We start from the raw sequence: 8,100 nt of genomic DNA, 5'->3' as shown, positions 1-8,100 counted from the left end.
TCAAAAAAAAAAAAAAAAAACTTGTGATTCATGGGAGGAGGTCTCAGTATTAACATTAATAGAAATTTGGGAAAATTTGATTCTGGCTATCATGGATGATTTTCAGTGGAGAAAGTAACTATAGATGTGGTAGAAATAGCAAGAGAATTAGAATTGGAAGTGAAGTCTGAAGATGTAGCTGAATTGCTGCAATCTCATTATAAAACTTGAATTGATAAGGAGTTGCTTCATTTTTTTTGAGTTGGAGTCTCACTCTGTCGCCCAGACTGGAGTGCAATAGCCGCTCCCGGCCACCGCAGCCTCGACCTGCTGGGCTCCGGCGATCCTTCCCTCAGCCTTCTGAGTAGCTGGAACTACAGGCGCGTGCTACCACGCCCGGCTAGTTTTTGGTTTATTGTAGAGATGAGGTCTTGCAAGTTTCCCAGGCGGGTCTCAAACCCGCGGGCTCAGGCAATCCACTCACCGCAGCATCCCAAAGGCACGTGATTACAGGCTGAGACACTGAGCCGGCTAAGGAGTTGTTTCTTATGAATGAATAAAGTGTTTTATTGTGATGCAACCTACTCCTAGTAAAGATGTTGTGAACACTGTTGAAACGACAAGAAAGGTTTTATAATATTATATAAACTTAGTTGGTAAAGCAGTGGCAGAGTTTGAGAGAATTGACCCTAATTTGAAAAAAAGTTCTATTGTGGGTAAAGTGCTATTGAACAGCATTTCATGTTATAGTGAAATATTTTGTGAAAGCAAGAGTCGATCAGTGTGGCAAACTTTACTGTCTTATTTTTAAAAATTGCCACATTCACCCTAACCTTCAGTAATTACCACTTTAATCAGTCAGTAGCCACCAACACTGAGGCAAGACCCTCCATCAGCAAAATGATTATGACTTGCTGAAGACTTTAATGATTATTAACATTTTAGCAGTATTTTAAAATCAAGGCATATCCATCATTCTTTAACATAATGCTATTGCATACTTAATAGACTACAGTAAAGTATGCATGTGATTTTTAAATGCACTAGAAAATCAGAAAATGTGTGTGACTCACTGTATTATGATACTTGCTTTATTGTAGTAGACTGGAACCAAACTCACAATGTCTATGCAGTATGCCTTACTTTCCATTGTGTTACAATTGCCTACAAGATCAGGACAGTAACTTGTTGTGTAGATTTGTAGCCTAGGAGCAATAGGCTAGACCATATATCCTAGGTCTGCAGTAGGCTATACCATTTAGGTTTGTGTAAGTACATTCTATGATGTTCACGCAAAATCGCCTAACAATACATTTCTCAGAGCACATTCCTGTCATTAAGTGATCATGAATGTATTCCAAAATGTGTCATTACTCTAAATGATATTAAGATCCATGCAGGTGAACATGTTTTTAAAGCCTATCTATATTCTTTTTCATATATTTAAAATCATTGTTGATCCTTTTATGGATGGTTTTATTCTTTGGAAATGACTGGAAGTCAATATGGCATATGAACAAATTGGTTAAAATAATATTTTATTTTTAAAAAATAAGAGATGTAACTCACATAGTGAGACCAATTGACTTGGATCGCTAGTTGAGTTGGCAATTTCAAAATACTCTGGAAAATGGCAGAAGTACACAGGACAACCTCCCAAAAAGATCACTTTGGAAAGCAACATTCATTTTGACATGACTCAGCAAATTTTCAAAATCTCAATAAATATTAATTACTTTTTTACACACGCAAACTAATAATTTGATTTCTTCATGCAGACTTACCAATTCCAAGTTCTCTTACAAAATTAAAATGAGCATTTTAAGGGTTACACTTTGTATTTGAGTCCAACAAGATGCAGTGTTATCAGCAGAAAAATCACGTGCTTAAAAGCCATGAAGACCTGAAGTGAATTCCAACCTTAACCACTTCATATTGTGTTATGTTGGGTAACAACATTAACTTTCCTGATCTTCAGGTTTTTTTCACATGTAAAATAAGCATAAAAATTTTCGTTCTAAAATGTCACTCAAAACATCATGTGCAAAATTTTTTAAAAGCACATACGGCAGCAAGCATCATGACCAGCTCAGGAAAGCCATAAGTGAAGTCATCAATGCGTGCCAGGTAGAAGACTTTACATGCATTGTCACCTTCAGTCCTTTCTACAAGTCCATGAGGAAGATAGCAGTATTATTTTTGTCTTTCAAATACATAAATTGGAGCTTGAGGTGAAGAGAAGGGCTCATTCACTTCTCCTTTCCAAAGATTTTTGTAATATTCATAACATTTTAATAACTTTAGTAGTCCTCTAAGAATAGCCTATCAGCACATCTATGTTTTTCTTCAGGAAAAAAAAAAAAAGAAAGTTGTTAAGTAAGTGCAATGAAAATCCAATCCACAAAATGTTCTTTGTTTTAATGTAGGACAGGGTACATTTTCTACACTGTGATGTTGATTGCTTTAGTTTTTCCATTTATACTTTCAACTTACATAGTTAGGTTACTTTGCAGTTTGTGCCTATCTCCTCTACCTTTGCAAGCTGAAAATTATCCAAGGCATCTTATGGACTGAAAACAATGGGAAAACTCACCAAATTACTTTGGAAATAGGCATGATAGTGTTTTGTCCAATTGGGAAAAGATTCAGAAATCAAGAGGTGTACAACATGAAAAAAAAGGATGGAATGATTGAAAATCTCTTTGTGTAGGCAAAGAAACACAACATATGTTTAGATTCAACTCTTGTTGTTAATTTATAAAGCAATATTTTTCCTTCTCTGTCTGCTGATCACGATCCCAGTAGGTGTGATTTGAGGTGAGAGCTGATTTTCTGATTTTTAACTTCTCAGAATAATTTTCCGATGTTTGTGCCTGGAGGTACCTTTGAAATGATCTGGTCCAAACTCCTCATTTTACAAATGAGCACACCGAGCCTCTGAGAACTGAAGTGTCATCTCAAAGACTGTCCAATTAATAAGTGACAGAAGTAAAGCCAGGCCTCTGGTCACCCACCCCCTCTTATCTGCTTTCCAATATTATGCAATTTTCCCTGCAACATTTCTCAATAAAACTTAAATCTACAATTCTTCAGCTTGAGGCAAGCTTGTCATTAGTCAGAGCAACAGGAGAAAAAGTATGAAAAGCAATGTCAAACTACTGAAATACCAAAAAAGACCATTCTTTAATTTAGACGGAAGTTAAAAGACAAAAAAAATTATATTAAAGCCTTCCAAAAATCCTGAGAAGCACCTCTTAGCTCTGACAAGCACAGAAAAAATATTCAAATCCTAGAAGACACACAAAACTCAAGGTTTGGCATTTCAGAACTTCTCTGGAAGTACAGGGCCTCTAGACACTGACCATGAAAAAGAGTGAGATAACTGGTCTGAGGTTAGCTTTCTGCCATCTAAAAATTGTTCAAATAGAACCAAATGCTTTATTTTACCCTTTTATTCTGAGAAACCTTGAGAAGAAGGTCTACAGAATTTCTCTGGGTTTTTTTACTTTTTTTTTTTTCTTGAGTCCGAGTCTCACTTGGTCACCCAGACTGGAGTGCAGGGACACACCCGTGGTTACCGCAATCTCAACCTCCTGGACTCAGGCAATCCTTCTGCCTCAGTCACCTAAGTAGCTGAGACTATAGGCCACTACACCTGGCTAAGGTCTCACTATGTTGTCTGGGCTGGTCTCAAACTCCTGGTCTCCAGTCATCCTCCCACCTCAGCCTCTAAAAGTGCTGGGATTACAGGCATGGGTCACTGTGCCTGGTCTGGCTTTCTCATTTCTTAACACTCAAAGCACAATATTGGGGTAAAGAAATGCCAGCCGATTGCCTCCAATACACAAGTGGCCTGTGATGGAAGTTGTCCCAACAAATGGCAGCATCGCAGTCATTTAATGGGAGACTGCTTCATACTTTCATCACACCATTTACCCTTTGGCCTTTTCTATAGAAAAGGCCCCACCCTGCAGGCCATGACTGCAACTCATCATTGAGGTGCTTCCAGGCATTTTGCTGCCAATCAATTTCCTTCCATGAAGGGTCAGGGAAAAAAATCCTAGGTGACCACCAATGTCACCAGACTGTAACGATTCTACTGCAAAAAATTCCAACATATCTAATTCCAAATGTTAAAATAATAAATAAATTGTGAGTGTCTGTGAAAAGTAATCATTTCCCAAGTACATTTGCAAGATGATTTATTTAAAAATAATTTTTTTAATGTGATGGTGTGTTAATAAGAATACTTCATTCTCAGAGTTAGGCCTCAGAAGAACCTCAGATCTGCACTTTTAAGAAGCACCCTGGAATTCTTTTGTTGTTTTTGTTTTTTTGAGTCAGAGGTCTCACTCTGTCACCTAGGCTGGAGGTTAGTGGAATGATCACAGCTCACCACAGCCTTGACCTTCTGGGCTCAGGCAATCCTCCCACCTCAGCCTCCTGAGTAGTTGACTTTACAGGCATGCACACACATGCTTGCCTAATTTTTTTATTTTTTATTCTTGTAGGAATGAGGTCTCGTTATGTTGCCCAGGCTAGTCTCAAACTCATGAACTCAAGCCATCCTCCCACCTCAGCCTTCCAAAATGCTGGGATTACTGACATGAGCCCCCAAGCCCAGCCTAAGAATTCTGTTTTTTTTTTTTTGCAATTTTAAAGCTGTGGGGTACAATTCAGGGTTAGATACATAAGTGGTCATCATATATGTGCAGTTTGGGTACCCTTAATGATGCTATGTGTTCCCCTCCCCAGTAGTGTTTCAGTACTTCCAATCCCTTTCTTACAATATTATGAAAAATATTCAGGGTCTACTTATGAGTGAGTACATGTGGTACTCAGATCTTTATTTCTGTGATAAATCACTGAGTATTATAGACTCTAATTCCATCCAAGCTGCTGTGAAATTTGTGGGGTTTTTTCTTTATGGCTGCATAATATTCCATCATGTAAATGTAACCCATTTTCTTTATCCAGTCCACTTTTGATGGGCAGCATGGTTGGTTCCATGTTTTTGCTATTGTGAATAATGCTACAATAAACATGCAAGTGCAGGTATCTTTTTCATAGAGTGATTTGAGTTCCTTTGGATATACTGCCAGAAGGGAGATTGCTGGTTCATGTGGAGGGTTGATTTTTAGATCATTTACAAATCACACCACTGTTTTCCACAGAGGTTGTACTAATTTACACTCCCACCAACAGTGTAGAAGCGTTCCCTTTACCCACATCCTCTCCAGTGTCTGTTGTTTTTGGGGTTATTGATGATGGCCATCCTGACTGGAGTTAGGTGGTATCTGTAGTTATTATTTCCTTAATGTATTTGAAATCTCTGATCCAATGCATGCATATTTGAGGAGCTATTGTTGAATAAAGTACTCCTTTTTCTCTGTCATTTTCTAGCATTGGATCGTCCTTTCTAATTTAACACTCTCTTCCTTGACAATGATATAATCAAAATTTAAGAATTCATTGCTGGCTGTTTGGCTTTAGAAAATGAAATGTACAAATGCAAGTCAAATTGCACTAAGAAAAAAATTTGTATCAGTATTATTATTAAAATGGTTGTCAAAGACAATTGACCTCAAAAGTCAGGATATTACAAATGAAACCTGACAAATAGTCCCTTGAGAAAACACAAGAACATCAGAGGGAGAAACCTTAGGCTTATGTGGCCACAAAGTCGAAGTGAAATTTCCTGAATGTCAAAGAAATGAAGCAGACAGTAACATTTTTATTGTGAAAAGATAACCAGGAGTCAGTCTGTATATTGCTGGAATCACATAATTTCCTTTGACCGTTGGGTTCTCCAGACCACACTTGTGTCACATGCAAATGCTGTGGGGAGTGTTATTAAAAGGGTATTTTTGTTCATGTGATCTGTCTTGAGATTGAAAGAAATACATTCTCATCAAAAGCAGTCTGTTACCATTGCTGATTCTCTCCTGATATTGCTCATATTACTCATTGCTTCTAATTTTGTTCTGAAAAACGGTCTTTACAATTGTCTTGGGCTTTGAAGATAAATGAGGAAACTTTTCTAACCCTAGACTATAGCGAAATTTGCCATAACTAACAGCTTGCATTTCATGAGTATAAAATATCACCTTCAAGGAAAACGGTTAACAGGTGAAATAATATATCAGCGTTTTGGATTCTTCAGGGAGAAAAGAGAACATAAGAATTAATTTCAAGCTTTTTTGTTATTAAGCAATAATTGTAACATACACAAAAATTCCATGAAAAACAGGGCAGTGAAGTTGATATTAATTCTGAGCAAAATTCTATGGTGGCTTAAAAATTGCTTTTGTACTCATCCTAAAAGAAAATGTGCTCAGTAGGAGACAGCAAGGAACTCACAGACAAAACTGGCATCTTTGTTTTTGTTGCTAATATTATGAAAGTTGTAATAAGGCTGGGCTCAGTGGCTCAGTCTATAATCCCAGCACCTTGGGAGGCCAAGGCGAATGGATTGCCTAAGCCTGAGAGTTCGAGACCAGACCAGGCAACTTGGCGAGATCTGTCTCTACAATAAATCAAAAATTAGGTGGGCATGGCAGCACACGCCAGTAGTTTCGGCTACTTGAAAAACTGAGGTGGAAGAATCACCGGAGCCTGCAGGTTGACACTGGGGTGGCCGTGAGCATGCCACTGCACTCCAGCCTGGGTGACAGAGTGAGACTCCAACACACACACAAACACACACACACACAAGTTGTAATAAGAGAAAAACAATTAGCTGAAGGGTATCTTGATTTCAACTTGAAAACGTTTATCATTAAAACAAATTTAAAAAGAAAACATTTATCATTTATTCACTGAACATGATGTAGGATTGTAACTGGTAATAGCAGAATTAAATGAATTCATAACTGATTAGAAAATAAAAAAATTTATATGTTATCTAATTAGTCAATATCAATTTAAAAGAAAGTCTTTAGAAATGGCTTGCTGGATTCTGGCTTTGGTTTTTTCCAGAATGATATTATTGTCTAATGGGCAAATCACAGAAAATGCAAATGGATATCTCATCCATTCATCAACAGAATCTGAGGCCAACAGTTCTCAACAGTCTGAAACAAGAGGCAAGATTTCATAACTTGAAACTTATAAGATACACTCAAAAAGTTCTATTTGAAGCCAAAATTCGCTGGAGAAGAACAGAATGGAGATATCACTTACTAGTATCATGAGTACAAGGGGCTGGATGGTTCTGATATACAGATTCATGAAAAATAGTGCTGATCATTCCAGGTTACATTGCTGGGAGGTGATTGCCTTGCTACACCTACACCTATTTTACTTTACACAGTGCCAGTTACCAGACCCTGGAAAGCCAATGTCAAATCTAAGTATATACAAATAGAAATGATCAGAGTGATAGAAAACTCAAAATTGTTTCACACTGTAAAGGCCTGAAGAAATGAGGATGTGATGCTTAATTGGAAATGAATGACGATGATACAACAAATGTGGAATTGTACTTTCTAGTTTTTCTGATAATTGATAGAACTAGGGCTCAAGAGTGAACAGAAAAGAATGGATTCCAATGCCACTTAAGGTAGAATTTTGCAATGAACCGATATGTCCAAATAGGGGAATTAAAGAGGGTCAAGGCAAAGATGGAACATAAGATGGTGAGATGATAGTACTGAAGTGTTATATCCTATGAGGTCACATGCACCTTTGGAAGAGATTTCTACAGACTAGGAGATGTTGACTGAATAGGTGTCTGGGGCTCACAATCCATTTCTATTTGTTTGTATTTGAGTTCCTTGTAAGAATTTTTTTTTCTAAGCTAAGATTTCTAGGGCCAAAAAAAAGAAGGAAAAAGAAAAGTATGAGATCAGATGATGATTTAAGTCCCTTCCAGATTTAGAATTCTACTTTGTTGAGGCAACTGAGATATGTTTGAAAACTGCTAAAGATATCTACAAAAGATACAAGATACGTCCTGTTAAGAAAGTTCAAGGAAATCATACCCCCCATTTTGTGTTTGTATCTGTGCACCCAATTCACATGCTTACACACACCTGTATGAATTTTAAGAATCCATTTCGGAAGCCTGGCTCGGTGGCTCAGCCTATAATCCCGCGCCTTTGGGAGGCTGAGGTGAGTGGA

Source organism: Carlito syrichta, unplaced genomic scaffold (assembly GCF_000164805.1).
Source record: "Carlito syrichta isolate Samal-C Ts95f unplaced genomic scaffold, Tarsius_syrichta-2.0.1 Scaffold316276, whole genome shotgun sequence".
NCBI classification, from domain to species: Eukaryota; Metazoa; Chordata; class Mammalia; order Primates; family Tarsiidae; genus Carlito; species Carlito syrichta.
The sequence above is the reverse complement of the archived record's forward strand: the minus strand, read 5'-3'. Positions refer to the sequence as shown.